Below are 17090 nucleotides of genomic sequence, written 5' to 3' on the forward strand. Positions count from 1 at the left end.
CGCCTGGCCTCTGACACAGTGGCCTCCCCAGCACCCAGCAGAACGTGCTTGCAAGCTGTCTTCCCCGAGTGTGCCTGGTGACTTGAGCCCTTTGGTAACCTTCATGGCCCTCTTGCTCGCCTTCCTCCCGTGTTACGTGAACTGGATGGGAACCCTGCCAGGTGTGCCCGGTAAAGTTGTCACTTCCAGTACCAACGCCCCATATGAGCCCCAGTTCAAGTCCTGGTTGCTCCACTTCCCCTCCAGCTCCCTGCTAATACACTTGGAAAAACCCAAGTCCTTGGGTCCCTGCTCCCACGTGAGAGACCCAGAAAGAAGCTGCTGGCTTGAGATCATCTTGGAAGTGAAGCGACAGGTAGATGATATCTCTCTCTCTCTCTCTTTCTTTTTCTGTCTCTACAACTCTGCAGTTCAAACAAATAATTTTTTTAAAGAAAGAAATGCCAGGGAAGGGGTCTGGCGCGGTGGCTTAGCAGCTTGCAAGCACTGGATCCCATATGGGGCACTGGTTCTAATCCCCGCTGCTCCACTTCCCACCCAGCTCCCTGCTTGTGACCTGGAAAACAGTTGAGGATGGCCCAAAGCCTTGGACCCTGCACCCGCGTGGGAGACCCGGAAGAGGCTCCTGGCTCCTGGCTTTGAATCAGCTCAGCTCCAGCCTTTGTAGCCGATTGGAGAGTGAATCAACGGATGAAAGATCTTCCTCTCTGTCTCTCCTCCTCTCTGTATATCTGACTTTCCAATTAAAAAAAAAAAAAGAAAAAAATCCTAAAACGAAAGAAAGAAATGCCAGGGAAACGTAGACTCCAGAGCCAGCCTGCCTTCCCTGGGTGCTGACAGTCCCAGCCCCATTTTGGTTCCCATTTTATGTCAGTTCCATTTCCTTTAATTCATCTTCCACCCACTGGTCCCTGCTCTACATGCCTGCCACAGTCTGGCCTAGATCAGGCAGAAGCCAGGCTCTGGGAACTCAATCCAGGGCTCGAGTGTGAGTAACCACTGGGTGGGAACAAAATGCTTCTGCCTTCCGGGATGCCCTAAGCAGGACCCTGGAATGGAAGTAGAGCCAGGATTAGAACGCAGGCCATCTGATACAGCAAAGGAGCATCTTAACCGCCAGACACCTGCCGTGTGTTCCTTCTTGTCTGCAGCTCGCTCTCTCAAAACCTCTCACCCTCCCCTAATTCTGTATTTTCACTGTTTACCCCAAAGGGAAGCCTTAGGACCTGTTCCTTTCTTCCTTCCCCACGACATTTTGTTTATGAGAAAAACAATTTCTTCTCCATCCAGAGAGGGAGAAAAATATGGAGAAAATTATGAGAACAACTGGATGTTGATTTTTTTGTTGTTGTTGTTCTCAAGTAGGCTCTCCAGATGGGAAATCAAAACTTAAAAAGTGAAATCAGGAAGGGAGGAGAGAAAGAGGCTTTTGCCTTACAGCTGATAGATTCACCATTTCTCCCTGCTATTTGTTTAAATTCCTGCTGAGCCTTTTTGGCAGACTCCAAGGAGACACAAAAAGTAAACTCTCCTCCATGCTCCTGAGGGCGCGGTGGCCATATTTTAATGACTATTTCTATCTGCCCCAGGAACACAGGGAATCTCTGACCGCAGGCATTAGTGCCATCAGCTGATCCTTTCGTTATTTCCTTGGGTGGCGCAGTTGGTGGAGTCATGTCAACAGCTCAACCTTGCTTGGGTGTCTCCCTTCTTTCTGCTTTCCTCCTCAGACCAGCTCCATTCCTGTTTGAATCCAGGTTTATTTCTGCAGCAAGGTGGCTGTGGCGACCAATCAGGGGTGATTTTTTGGTTTGGGAGAGAGTTCTGGACATACTTATGTCTTAAGCTGGAAGCACAGATGTGGGTGCAGTCAAAGCATACAATTTGGAAGTGGGGGCCTTTGATGAAGCATGGGAAATCAGGTGCCCATTCCAGATCTCCAGCCCCATGTAGGACCCTGGGCAAGTGCAAGTTCATTCTTGGGCAGTTTTCTGTGCGGTAGGCAGCCCATGTTTCGGGAATAACCTGCACCAGCATAAACAGCCACACACGCCAGAACCACACAAAACTGTAACAAAGTTGGAAACTCCCTTTCTGTGGTAACAGCATACTCAACACATTTTGGGGGCAATGAGAAGAGTTGGATTAGGAATAGGACAAGGAAGCAGTGGTTGCATGCCAGTTCTCTCTTTCTCTGGGAAGAGCTTGATTGATGAGAAAAAAATCCCACCCCACAGAAAAGCAGTTTGCCTGCTATTTCATGGGGCTCCAGCTTTGGAACAAACCTCGCCCAAAGTCAACCAGTAACCCACTCCTACCTTCCATGGATCAGGATTTAGGACAAAGCATAAACAGGGTCTTTTTTTTTTTTTTAAAGATTTATTCATTTTATTACCGCCAGATATACAGAGAGGAGGAGAGACAGAGAGGAAGATCTTCCGTCCTATGATTCACTCCCCAAGTGAGCCGCAACGGGCTGATGCGCGCCGATCCAAAGCCAGGAACCTGGAACCTCTTCCAGGTCTCCCACGCGGGTGCAGGGTCCCAATGCATTGGGCCGTCCTCAACTGCTTTCCCAGGCCTCAAGCAGGGAGCTGGATGGGAAGTGGAGCTGCCGGGATTAGAACCGGCACCCATATGGGATCCCGGGGCTTTCAAGGCCACGCCGCCGGGCCCAAACAGGATCTTGTATCTGTGCTCATTGGTGCCCTGGACGCAGCTGGCAAGCTTCAGACTGGAGTTGGGATACTCTGAAGCATTTGGGCAGCCACGCCCTGGCTGCGTCCCTGCTGGGTGCTGGCTGGGAGATCTTTCATTCCTGTCTGCGCCTCTGTTGCTGGGACTTCACTATGGAGGCTACTTTGGGGTCTCCTAGCATGATGGTATAATCAGATATCAAGGGAGAGCTTAACAAGATCTAGCCAGAAGATTGGTGCTGTGGTACAGTGGTGCAGTGGGCAAAGCCACCAGCACTACTTGGAATCCGGATGCTTTGGACCTTGGTGATGGATCAGGAAACAAATGAGAGATGACGCCAAGGCTTGGGCCCCGCCGCCCATGTAGGAGACCCGGATGGAGTGGAAAAGCTTAGATGGAGTGCCTGGCATCAGAAGCTCAGCCCGGATCTCCAGCACTCCCTTACCGTCAGCGAGAGAGTAAGTTTCCTTTCATGTTACTCACCCTTCTTGAGAAGTATCTGGAAGCCACGGAGTGTTAGCATTGGAGCTGGCAAGTTTCTAAGAAATTTTCATTCATCCTTCAATTCCATCCACTCATCTCCTGGTCTTGAGGACTTGATTCAAAACACATTTAGAGGGCCAGCACCTTGGCTCAACTGGTTAATCATCTACCTCCAAGCGCCAGGATCCCGTATGGGTGCCAGTTTGTGTCCTGACTACTCCACTTCCCATCCAGCTCCCTGTTACGGACCTGGGAGAGCAGCAGAGGATGGCCCAAAGCCTTGGGAAACCCAGGAAAGAAGCTCTTGGCTCCTAGATTTGGAACAGCTCAGCTCTGGCTGTTGCAATTATTTAGGGAGTAAACCAGCTGCTGGAAGGTCTTTCTGTCTCACCTTCTCTTTGAAAATCTGCCTTTCCAGTAAAAATGAATAAATCTTACAAAAAATCATTTAAATCTGACTCTTCCCTAAGTGAGTTTGAGTCATTTCTCTTCTTCAGTGGCTCTTCCATTGTTCATTGTTCTGCTAACATTTCAAGTTACCTAAAAAAAAAAAAAAAAAAAAGACAGTTTTTAAAGAAATACAGGGCCTGGCATGGTGGCCTACCGGCTAAAATCCTTGCCTTGCAACTGTTGCGATCCCACATGGGCACCGTTCGTGTCCCGGTGGCCCCACTTCCCATCCAGCTCCCGAGGACGGCCCAAAGCCTTGGGACCCTGCACTTGTGTGGGAGATCCAGAAGAAGTTACTGGATCCCGACTTTGGATCAGCTTAGCCCTGGCCATTGTGGCCACTTGAGGAATGAACCAGTAGCCAGAAGATGTTTCTGTCTGTCTCTCCTTCTCTTTCTGGAAATCTGCCTGTACAATAAAATAAATAAATAAATGTTTAAAAAAAAAAGATCTTTTGTTTGTTTCTCATTTTCTTTGCAAGACAGAGAGATTTCTCACTTGCTGTTTTACTCCCAGAATGTTCGCAGCAGCCAGACGTGGGCCAGGCTGACACCAGGATCTAGGATCTCAAGTCTGAATCGCCCGTGTGGGCGACAAGGGTTGAACCAACTTGAGCCATCATCACTGCATGTGTCAGAGTGTTCATTAGAGTTAAGTGGAACTGCCTTTGCAGCCAAAATACAAACTCAGGCTCTCTGAAATGGGATGTACACATTCCAAGCAGTATCTTCTTAATTGAGCCAAATGCCCACATCTCGTTTTATTTACTTTTAAAAAAAAGATTTACTTACTTCTTATTTATGTACTTATTGAGAAGGCAAAGTTACAGAGACAGAGGGAGAGACACAAAGAGAGGTCTTTCATCCAGGCACCGGCTCACTCCCCAAGTGGCCACAATGGCCAGAGCTGGGTTGGTCCAAACCCAGGAGCCAGGAGCTTGTTTTGGATCATCCAACTGGGTGCAGAGGTCCAAAGCTTTAGGCTATCCTCCTCTGCTTTTCCAAGTCATAAAGCAGGGATCTGGATGGGAAGTAGAGCAGCTGAGATAAATCTAATACCCTCATGGGATTCCAGCCTAGCAGTGCACCCCCTATATATTTACTTATTAAAGAGACAGACAATCAGAAGGACAGATAGACACGAAGCACTCCCATCCACTGATTCACTCCCCCAAACACCTGCAACTCCTGAGCCTGGTACAAGCCAATACTGGGAATTGGGAACTCGATCCAGGCCTCACATGTGACAGGGACCCAACCAGTTGAAACATCACCATTACTTCCCTAGGTATGCATTAACAGGAAGCCACAGTCAGGAGCAAAGCCAAGACTGGAACCAGGCAGGTGGACGTATAAGGTGCACCCCCAACCAGTGACTTAACTCCTCAGCCAAAGCCTTCTCTCTCAACTTGTCCTTCTAAATAATTGGTGTTCTATATTTGTTTTCTGCCCATGTGATTCCACGAACGTCTGTTTTGCTGAAAGTGTGAAGACATGAGGCCTCACTGGAGAGAAGTGGCTTGATGGCTGCTTTCTCACAGCCTTGGTTTTGTTTTGCTTGTTGTTGTTGTTGTTTAAGATTTGTTTATTGTTATTGGAAAAGCAGATTTACAGACAGAAGGAGAGACAGAAAGATCTCCCATCCTCTGGCTCACTCCCCAGATGGACTCAATGGCTGGAGTTGAACTGATGCAAAGCCAGGAACCAGGAACTTCTTCCAGATGGACACCATGGCATAGCAAATTCATCGTCTGCCTGCAGTGCTGACATACCTTCTGGGCAGTGGTTCAAATCCTAGCTGCTCCACTTTCAAATCACAAGCCTGCTGGGAATCTGGAAATGCAGCTGAAGATGGCTGCAGTCCTTGGGCCCCTGCAACCAGCGGAAAACCTGGAAGAAGATCCGAACGTCTGACTTTGGACTGGTCTGGTTCCAGCTGTTTTGGCCATTGGGGGAGTGAGCCACTGGATAGAAGGTCTCTCCGTATATATCTCTCCTCTCTAATTCTTTCGAATAAAAATAAATAAATCTTTTTTTTAAATTAACAGGTCTCTACAGCACAAACTGTTTGATATGGATGAATATGTGAAAAGACCTATGAAATGAAACACAACAATCAAAGATAGATCTGGCCAGGGATGGAAGTTTCCACTTTGAATGCGTAAAAAGCATGCATCTTAGTAAGCTGTGTTGAGATCACGTGATTCCCACACAGAAAAAGCAAACTCGAGGAGCTGGAGTCATGGTGCAGGTTAAGCTGCTACTCGGGATACTCACATCCCAAAGGGAAGTTCTAGTCCAAGTCCCAACTATCCTGCTCACCTCCCACCCAGTTCCCAGCTGATGCATTCTAGGAGAGAGCAGAGGATGGCCTAAGTGCCTGAGTCCCTGCTACCCATATGGCAGACCGTGGCGAAAGTTCCTGGCTCTTGGCTTTGGTGTGGATCAGGGATCGCTCTTTCTCTCTCCATCACTCTGCCTTTCAGATAAATACATACATTTTTAAAAGGCATTTTGATGCAAAAGCCATTAGAAACATGCATGGTTTCTTTGTAATATTTGGCATGAGCTTCTTGGAGACCGCCTCAGCTTTGGTCTTCAACCCCCTTTCCTAGGGTCCTAGGACCCCTGGATTCGCATGCTTTCCATCCACAGCCAGCGAAAAAGTGAGACCTTCAGTCCAACAACTGCAAGAAGCTGGGTTCAGCCAACAGCCAGAACAAGCAGGGAAGAGACTGCCCAGAGCTTTTCTTTGGGACACCTGGCTGCAGCCAGCTGAGATGGTGCTGGAGCAAACGCAGGCCACTGCCAATGCCTCAGTCTGGGGACAGTTGGTGATGGCAGCTGCAGAAAAATGGCACAAGTCAGGACAGAGCCTCGGCTGGAAATTGAGACACGGGGTCAGGAACTGGCTCTACCAGCAGGTGTCCAAGCATCTCTAGTGAGCTCTGAGCTCCCAGGACTGCTTGCACACACACAGGAGTGGTGGATCTATCCCGTCTGGCTCTGACCCAAGCTAGTTTAGGGTGTGCGTTATCAGCCCTAAACTTTACAGAGGAAGAGAGTTCTCCTTTGTAGTTCAGCATAGCCCCTCCCCCAGCCTACTCTATCAGGCAGGCACTCTGGGGTGCTGAGCCCCAAGTCCTCCTTGTCCCAGACATGCCAGGAAGGCCACACTCCGCTGTGGCTAAAGGGACCTGTGTTCTCTGCACATCTGTGCTTCAAGCAGTGGTCAGGCGGGCCAGGTGTGATGACTTAACAGCTGGATCCTCACCTTGTAAGCCTCGGATACCATGTTGGCACCAGTTTGTGCTCCACTTCCCATCCAGCTCCCTGCTTGTGGCCTGGGAAAGCAGTAGAGAATGGCCCAAAGCTTTGGAACTCTGCACTTGCATGGGAAACCTGGAAGAAGCTCCTGGTTTCGAATTGGCTTGGTTCCAGCTGCTGCAGCCACTTGGGGAGTAAAGCAGCAGATGGAAGATCTTTGTCTCTCCTTCTCTCCATAGGACTGGTTTACCTTTCTAATAAAGATAGGTGAATCTGAAAGAAAGAGAGAAAGAGAAAGAAAAAGAGAAAAACAGAGAAAGGAAGGAAGAAGAGAAGAAAAAGAAAAGAAAAAGAAAAAAAGAAGAGGTGATCAGCATTGAGTTACCCATGGGTTGCAGGCAGCCCTAGGGATGGTACTGGGGGACATGGACAACTTGGGGAGCCAGTGGGCTTTCCCTGGACTGACAGCTGTTGTACTTGGTTTTGGCACCCTTGCTGTGGCACTGATACGGGTTGGGGTAAGCAAGGTGGCCCTTCATGGGGCCTCTCAAACCTGGAAGCTTACAGCTCGGCAGAGCCCAGCAGCCGCCCGCCCTGTGCTTTGATCCGGCACAGACAGGCCCCCCCCGGGAACTCCTGCCTGTTCCTGTCCCTGGGCCTTGGCCAAGGCGAGATGTGGGAGGCCCGTGTGGCTGGCGGCCCCCTCCCCGCCCAAACAGCACACCACATCCCATCCTGGAACGGCTCTTGCAATGATAAAAATCAGGCTTTCGCTACCAAAGACTTAACATGCCAGCGTCTGGCATATCGTAACAAACTGTTCAATAAACAGCAAGCTTTATTGGTGGTGAAATGCAGTCTCCAAAAACTACTGAGTCACATGGAAGACTGGGGCATTTGCTGCTAGGTCTTACAAGGACCCCTTGAACTTGACTTTGGGAGCCCCAAGCCCTGCTGCTATGAGATGCTGGGCTGCCTCAGTTTCCCACCCCCTCCCAGGGGAGAGATCACAGCATCATCCATTGCCTGGGGGTAGGGTTGGGTGGGGCTAGTCTGGAAAAGCTGGGGGGAGGGCTGGCAGAATCATGGCCCCTCTTGTGCCTGCTGCTGCCTGTGCAGATGCACCCCGCAGGCTTGGCTTGGCGGGTTGTCGGCTGAGGCATGCATGGGGGAGTCTGTGGAGTCCTTGGCAGCCAGGTCAACCTCCACACTACCTTTGTCCCAGTTCCTGGCCTGGCTCCTGCATCCATCCATCCTTGCTCACCCCAACACAGCAGTGTGTCCTCCAGCCTTTGTGTGCCTCATGCACTGTGTGTCTCCTGCTGCAGCACCCTTCAGGACAACCCCTGTTCTGGAGACCCATCCTCCCCGCCCCACCCCCAGGTCTCCTCCAGCTCTCGCCTCTAGCTGTACAAGGTTAGATGCATCTTCGCAGCTCCGTGGTCTCTGGGCTGACCTTGTGTTTACCCACGGACGGTGAGCTCATTGGGGGCAATAACCACGTCGTCACAGCCAGCCGCAAAGTACAGGTCCAGAAATGTTTGTCAAATAAGAGGACCTGGCCGACACACTCAAGCCAAACAGCCAAAGCCCCACCAAACACTAACGTTGGCAAGACTGTGGGAAAAAGGAAACTCTCACACTGAAACGCTGGGACTGCAAAGGAGTATAGCCACAGGGAAAAGAGCAGATGGGAGGTGGTCTGGCTGTCTTGTCTACCTCCGGCTCCCAACTCCAGCTTTCTGCTGCTACACACCTGGAGGGAGCCGTGACAGCTCCAGTAATGGGCTCCTGCCAGCCACGTGGGAGATCCAGATTGAGTTCACAGTTCCTGGCTTTGACCTGGCCCAGTCTTGGGTTGTTGTAGGTGTTTAGGGAACAAGTCAGAAGATGACAACTCTCGGTTGTCTCTTTTTCTCTCTCAGATACATAAAAACAAAATTTGAAAATAGAACAGAGCCTGGTATGGTAGCCTAGTAGCTAAAGTCTTCATCTTGCATCTGCCAGGATTCCATATGGGCACCGGTTCTAATCCTGGCAGCCCTGCTTTCCATCCAGCTTCTAATCCCGGCAGCCCTGTTTCCCATCCAGCTTCCTGCTTGTGGCCTAGAAAAGCAGTCAAGGATGACCCAGAGCGTTGGGACCCTGTACCCTCCTGCATGGGAGATCCAGAGGAGGCTCCTGGTTTCTGGCTTCAGATTGGCTCAGCTCTGGCAGTTGTGTCTCTCTTTCTCTGCATATTTGACTTGCACACACACAAAAAAACAAATAAATCTTTGAAAAACAAAAACCTTGGGGTTGGTGCTGTAGGCACCCCAAATGGGCACCGGTTCGTGTCCCAACTGCTCTACTACCAATTCAGCTCCCTGCTAATAAGCCTCGAAAAGCAGCAAAGGATAGTTCAAGTGCTTGGGCCCCTGTACTGATGTGGGAGATTCCAGAGGAAGCTCCTGGCTTTGGGCAGGCCCAGCTCTGACTGTTGTAGCCACCTGGAGAATGAATCAGCAAATGGTAGATTCTCTCACTCTGCCTTTCAGGTAACAACAAAAACAAGTCTCTCTCCTTTTTTTAAGATTTATTTATTTTGGGGCTGGGCACAGAAAGCCTAGTGGCTAAATAGTCCTTGCCTTGCATGTGCCAGGATCCCATATGAGCACCTGTTCTTACACTGACTGCTTCACTTCCCTTCCAGCTCCCTGCTTGTGGTCTGGGAAAACGTTGAGGATGGCCCAAAGCACCCTGCACCCTGCACCCATGTGAGAGACCCTGAAGCTTCTGGCTCCTGGCTTTGGATCAGCTCAGCTCTGACCCTTGCAGCCATTTGGGGAATAAACTAGCAAATGGAGGATCTTTCTTTCTGTTCCTCCTTTCCACTGTAAATCTACCCTTCTAACAAAAATAAACAAATCTCTCTCTTTATTGGGAAGGCAGATTTACAGAGAGGAGAAACACGGAGAAAGATCTTCCATCCACTGGTTTACTCCCCAAGTGGCCGCAAGAACCGGAGCTGAGTTGATTCAAGGCCAGGAGCCAAGAGCTTGTTCTGGCTCTCCCACATGGGTGCAGGGTCCCAAGCACTTGAGCTATCCAGTACTGCTTTCCCAGGTCCTAAGTAGAAGGCTGGATGAGAAGTAGAACAGCTGGGATATCAACTGGTGCCCATGAGGGATGCTGGTGCTTGAAGGTGGAGGATTAATCTGATACGCCACAGTGCCAGCCTAACAAACATAAATCTTAAAGCAAAAAGCAAGCAGACAAAAGACTACCTTACATCACTGGATGTATGGACAAAGAAAATGAAGCTAGTCAGAGAAACACCCACATGCCCATGGTGATGGCAACACTGTTCATCACAGCAGAGACAGGGAATCGGTCTGAGAAGACACGCTGCATATGCAGCCAGCGGACGCTATATTCGGAAACTGAATAAAGAGGCAAACCTCATCCCCTGGGGCACGAGGGGCATATTAAAGTAAGCGAAGTCCACCAGGAACAAGAGACAAATCAACTCAGGATTCCACAAATCTAGAGGCAGGGGAGTGGCTGCAGTGAGGTTGGATGGGGAGAGCCTGGTGGATGGATACCAAGTTACAATTAGATGGGAGAAGTGTGTGTTCCATTGCCGAGCAGGGTGGCTATAGTGAGCAAGAACCCACTGTGTACTTGAAGGTAGCTGGAACGGGAGGTTTTCAATGTTGTCATCATGAAGCAGTGATTACAACTGAGTGATGGATCTGCTCATTACCCCAGTTTGATCCTTATACAATGTATACCCATTTGGAAGCGTCACCCTGCGTCCCATCAATATGCACAATGATTATATGTCAATCAAAACTAGAGCTTTGAAAAATGCCATTTCTGAGAGAGAGAGCGCAAGCTGGCAGGGATGCCTGTGTGGATAAATGTCTGGATGGTAGCAGAGCCCCTTGGGGCTCTGGGTGCCCAGGGAAATGGCCTTCCCTGGCTGTGTGGCCCCCCAGTGCAGGGAGCATTGGGGCATCACAGGTGCAGCCCGGGAACTGCAGCCAAAGTGGACAGGTCTGTGCTGAGAGCAGAACCCCAAAAGGAACAGCTTCCAGGCTGGAGGGATGCTATGCCCTGACATCCCTTAATCTGGGAGAAAAAGGAAGACACAGCAACGCAGCCATGGAGAGATGTTGAAACAAGCAAGCAGAAGGATACACGGTGTAGAGCCCAACACAGACCTGGAGCTGTGTAAAGGGCAGCTCAGCTGGGATCTTGGTCCCACTCTAGTTTTCATCTTAAAATAGGAGCCGGTGCCTGAGTGGGTTAAGCCTACACCTGCATTGCTAGCATCCCAAATGGGTCCCGGTTTAAGTCCTGGCTGCTCCACTTCTGATCCAGATAACATGCCTGGGAAAGGCAGCAGAGGGTCGTTCTAGTGCTTGGACACCTGTGTTCACGTGGGAGACCTGGATGAAGCTCCTGGTTCTTGGCTTTGAATCAGTTCAGCTCTGACTGTTGCAGTCATTTGGGGAGTGAACCAGTGGATAGAAGATCTCTCTCTCTCTCTCTCTGCCTCTCCTTCTCTCTCTGTAAATCTGTCTTCCCAACAAAAATAAATAAGTATTTGAGGAGAATGTTTGGGAGGTGTTTTTGCTCAGGGTTGGGTTCTTTTTTAGAAGAAAAAGCTTGCATTACTCAGCATGCAGGTGGTCTGTAGCTCCACGGCTGACATGACAAGGGGGTCTGGGGACATCTGGTGGCAGTGAGGGAAGATGGCTCAGTCACAGATATGCAAAGCAGAACATGGGGAAGCCAGCTCCTTCTCCTGAAGATGCAGCTGCCCTCAGCCGGGGCTCCCCTACCCCTTCCCAGGCCTCCTGTTCGGGGTACAGAGACCGCTGGCAGAAATGCATGGCCATGCATACTGACAGAGCAACCCTGCACAAAGGAAACATCCTAATTTTGTTAGGATTTCGATGCCCACGTAATGCCTCTTTCCACTCTGGGCTAGCCCCTAGCTCACCCTGCAGGTCACACACCTCCCCAGAAGGACCACATATGGCCCAGGTGAGCAGGACTCGCTAAGGCAGCCTGCGAGCTCCAGGTAGGGGCTCCGCTAGTCCAACCCCACCCCCAAGTCCCTGCCCAGCAGGTCTCAGTTTGCCTCTTCTCAAAATGGGCGTTGACTGAAGAACTCAGCTCACAGCAGGGTGGGAGAGGCTGGGAGGCGCCTTGAGCTCTCTCTCTCTGCTCTGCTGCTGGTTCTGGTCTGAGACGCGCCAGGCTGGGCAGGCCCTGGGGAAGGGTGGGTGGGGTGGGAGTGCCGGCAGGAGGGCAGGATGGAGGGCAATGTGGGAGGTGAAGGCTTATGTGGGGCTGATCAGGCCGTTGGTGCTGGTGGTTTGGGTGTAGTTTGAAAGTCTGCCATTTTTTTCCCCTTATCTCTCATCGCAGGCAAATGAGAAAAGAAAGCGTGAGCTCATAAGAGGAGAAGCCACTTTTTGCCTTGCTGGTGCCTGTTAGTTAAACCCTCGGTTCTGGCGAGGGTCAGGCCTTCCTGTAGCAGATGAGTGAGGCCAGTTGGGGCTGGCAAGCACGCGCCCAGAGCAAGTACCACTGCCGCTGGAAGCTCCACTCCCTGGAAGCTCCACTCCCTGGAGGCTCCACTCCCTGGAAGCTCCACTCCCTGGAGGCTCCACTCCCTGGAAGCTCCACTCCCTGAAAGCTCCTGGTGGCCGTTTGTGTCACCTGTCTGAGCGTTAACCCACCCCATCTACAAAGTGGCAATGGGGAGGGGTGGGCATTTGACTTGGCAGCTAAGACACCTGTGTTCTGCCTTCGAGTGCCCACATGCAGAACCCAGCTCGGGGAGAGCCATACCAGGGGAAGCAGCAGTGGGAGACACCTGTACTGAGGCCCCAGCTCCAGCCTTCAGCCCTGACCTTGGCAGTCAGCAGATGGGAGCGCTCTCTCTATTCCTCTCTCTCTCTCTCAAATAAAACTTTTTAAAACACTTATTTTATTTATTTGCAAGGCCGAGTTACAGATTCAGGAAAAAATCTTCTATCAGTTGACTCACTCCCCAAAAGGCCATAACAGCTAGAGCTGAGCCAGGCTGAAGCCAGGAGCCTGGAGCCTCTTCTGGGTCTCCCACATGGGTGCAGGGGCCCAAGGACTTGAGTGATCCTCTGCTGCCTTCCCAGGGCAGGAAATGGATTGTAAGCGGAGCGGCCAGGAGTCACACTGATGCCTATGGGGGATACCGGCACTGCAGGCAGAGGATTGATCTATTATACCACCGTGCTGGCCCCTTTGACTAATTCTAGTTAGAAGCTGATAGAGTTGCGTTCTCGATGCCTATCACGACCTGGGCACTCTGGATGCATGCAGCTGACGTCACGGCCTAGACATCACTGCTGGGGCTGTGGAGGGACACAGACTCAATCTGCCTAAGAATGTCTGGATATCTGTCTCTTTCCAACTGTTCTCCTTCCAGTTTTCTGCCTTACTCCTTAGTCCCTGATCAGCCAAACCCCGGAGCTGAAGTCTTGGGTAAGAAGTTGTAAAACTAATTGTTCCTCCAGGAGGCCCCTTGGATCACAAGGCACCTGTCTGTGGATTAGAGGCCCCTCCAGCAGGTTGGCTCTTAAACACAACAGGGGCTTAAATTCCACTGGCTAGTAGTGCTAGGAGAGGAAACTTTGAGGTTATGGGGCTGTGGGTTAAGTCACTGCCTAAAAAGTGAGTGCTAGTTCAAGTCTTGGCTATTCCACTTCCAATGTCCGTACCCATGTGGGAGATCTGGCTCCTGACTTCAGCCTGGCTCAGACTCAACCCTGTGCCCATTTAAGGAAAGAACCAGCCAACAGAAAATCTCCTTCCTCCTCTTTCTCTGTATCACCCACTATGTCACTCGGCCTTTCCAATAAATGTATATTTTTGTTTTTTCAAATAAAGACTTTGCTGGATCCAGTACGATGGTTCAATGGCTAAATCCTCACCTTGCAATTGCCAGGATCCCACTGGTTTGTGTTCCAACTGCTCCATTTTCCATCCAGCTTCCTGCTTGTGGCCTGGGGAAGCAGTAGAGGATGACCCAAAACCTCAGGAAGCTGCATCCACATGGGAGACCTGGAAGAAGCTCCTGGCTTCGGATCGGCGCAGCTCTGGTCCTTGCCACCATTTGGGGAATGAACCAGCAGATGGACGATCTGTCTCTTGGTCGCTCCTTCTCTCTGTGAATCTGATCTGTCTTTCCAAGAAATACATAAATCTTTTTTAAAAAAAAAAAAAAGACTTTGTCAAAAATCCACTTATTTTACTTAGAAAATTCTTCCTTCATGCATTTCCTCATGGCGAGGTAACCACACCACAAGCTAAGGTAACCACAGTTCCAGACAGGACTGAGACGCCAGCACCCAGAGGGTCTTCCGTACCTGCTGCTCTCCTCTTGTTTCTTAACTTAGAGGCGCACCAGGATGTAGCTGCTACGTGTCCAGGTTCAAATCCTGGCTCCACTGCTAGTCCAGCTTCCTACTCATGCCGCCCTCTCGTCCCCCGACTCCAGTGGGGAAGAGCTGGATTGCCATGGGGCTCCCAGCTCTGGCCTGGCTCAGGCTGGCTGCTGGTAGGTATTTGTCAGGTGAAACAGCCAATAGTAGATCTCTGTGTGTGTGTGTGTCCCTGCCTTTCAAATAAAAAACTTACTAAGTGCACTTGTTGCAGTAGCCTATGGACTCAAGTCCTCACCTTGCATACACTGGGATCCCATATGAATGCTGGTTCATGTCCCGGCTGCTCCACTTCCCTCTCAGCTCCCTGCTTGTGGCCTGGGAAAGCAGAAGAGGATGGCCTGGGGCCTGGGGCCGTGCACCTGTGTGGGAGGACTGGAAGGGACTCCTGACTCATGGCTTTGGACCAGTTCAGCTCTGGCCGTTGCAGGCACTTGGGGAGTGAACCAGCAGATGGAATATCTTTCTGTTTCTTTTTCTCTCTGTAAACCTGCCTTTCCAACAAAAATGGAAAAAACAAAAATAAATACACAGGTGAAAAATGAAAACACCGGGCCCGGCACCGTGGCCTAGCGGCTAAAGTCCTCGCCTTGCACATGCCGGGATCTCATTTGGGCGCCAGTTCTAATTCTGGCAGCTCCACTTCCTGTCCAGCTCCCTGCTTGTGGCCTGGGAAAGCAGTCGAGGACTGCCCAATGCTTTGGGACCCTGCACCCATGTGGGAGACCAGGAGGAAGTTCCTGGTTCCTGGCTCTGGATCAGCACAGTACTGGCCGTTGCGCTCACTTGGGGGGTAAATCATCAGAGGATCTTCCTCTCTGTATATCTGGCATTGTAATAAAAATAAATAAATCTTTAAAAAAAAAATGAAAACACCAGGAGCAAACATGGTGGCATCGTAGGATGTTGCTTTGCTTGCAGTGTCAGAATCTCTTATTGGCACTGGTTTATGTCTAGGCTGCTCCATTTCCAGTGCAGTTCCCTGTTCACGCACCTGGGAAAACAGTGGACCACGGCGTAAGTGCTTGGGAGCCTGCACTCATGTGGGAGACCCAGAAGAAGCTACTGGCTCTTGGCTTCGGATTGGCTCAGCTCTGGTTGTTGCAGCCATCTGGGGAGTGAATCAGTGGATGCAGGATCTCTCTCTGTGTCTGTGTTCTCTGCAAATCCTTCTTTCCAATCAAAACAAATCTTTTTAAAATAAAAAAATACATAAAGATAAGCAATGCCTTTTAAAAGATTTATTTGTTTTTACTGGATGGGCATATTTACAGAGAGGAGACAGGAAAATCTTCTATCCTCTGGTTTATTCCCCAAATGGCCACAAAGAATGGCCAGAGGTTAGCCGAGCTGAGCTGAAGCCAGGGGCTTCACCCAGGTCTCCTGTGCAGGTCTCCTCCTGCAGGTGCAGGGTCCCAAGGCTTTGGGCCATCCTTTACTGCTTTCCCAGGCCATAAGCAGGGCGCTGGATGGGAAGCAGAGTTACCGGGATGCAAACCAGAGCCCATATGGGATCCTGGAGCTTGAAGATGGAGGATTAACCAGTTCAGCCACCGTCCAGGCTCTTCCCATGAACTTTTTTTTTTTTTTAAGATTTATTCATTTTTATTACAGCCAGATATACACAGAGGAGGAGAGACAGAGAGGAAGATCTTCCGTCCGATCCCAGGCCACAAGCAGGGAGCTGGATGAGAAGTGGAGCTGCCGGGATTAGAACCGGCGCCCATATGGGATCCCGGGGCTTTCAAGGCTAGGACTTTAGCCGCTAGGCCACGCCGCCGGGCCCGCTTCCCATGAACTTTTAAAAACACCCTTGGATGGGAGAACTGTAAGGAGTTATTCGAATATTCCACCCTGGACCTGGCTCCATTTCCTCTTCCTCACAGCTCACAAAATTCGCGCCAGTCCAGCCATCCACCAATCAGATGTAACCTGGCATTTCACCTGAGACTCCCACCCCCAATCTTCCAGCCCCTTCCCCAACCCTGCCCACTCACCAATCATCCCTAGGCATTCACCTGCAGTTGCCAATCCCCTGGGGCCTGCCCTCAATCCCTCCCAATCCCCACCCCCACACCTTGCAGAAAAAAAGGCCCCCAGGGGTGCAGTGCTCGCGCTCGTGCGTGCGCTCTCTCTCTCTCTCTCTCTCTCTCTCTCTCTCTTTCTCTCTTTCTCTCTTTCTCTCTCTCCCTTCTCCTTCCCACCTCCCTTCCCCTTCCCCTTTTCCTGCTGATCTCCACCACCTTCCCTCACCTCCCTCCCCGCCCCAGTCCTGCCCCACTGGAATAAACCTCCTGAGATACCTCGTTGCATCTGGTGTTTTCAGCTCACGGTGAAGAACCAGGTTGCGGGAATTAGCTGTGCGTAGCAATATCATAATATCGTATGAACTAGAACTAGAACTCAAACTGTTTTAAATAACTAATACCTTTGTAAATAACTAAAAAGAACAGAAGGTGTTGCAGGCACTGTTCGGAAACTTGATTTCATTTGTCTGTGTGTGTAAATTTGCAACATACTTAATTTCATTTTATTTGACAGGGAGATACAGAGATTTTTCATGTGTTGGTTCATCTCCCAAAATGTCCACAACAGTCAGGGTTGTATCAGGCTGAACTCAGAAGCCCAGAACACATCTGCGTCTCCCAGGTTGGGGGCAGGGTCCCAAACACCTAAGATGCCTCACCTGTTGCTGCTCCTGGGATGGGGATGCACA

The sequence above is a fragment of the Ochotona princeps genome, chromosome 5, assembly GCF_030435755.1.
Source record: "Ochotona princeps isolate mOchPri1 chromosome 5, mOchPri1.hap1, whole genome shotgun sequence".
NCBI lineage: Eukaryota > Metazoa > Chordata > Mammalia > Lagomorpha > Ochotonidae > Ochotona > Ochotona princeps.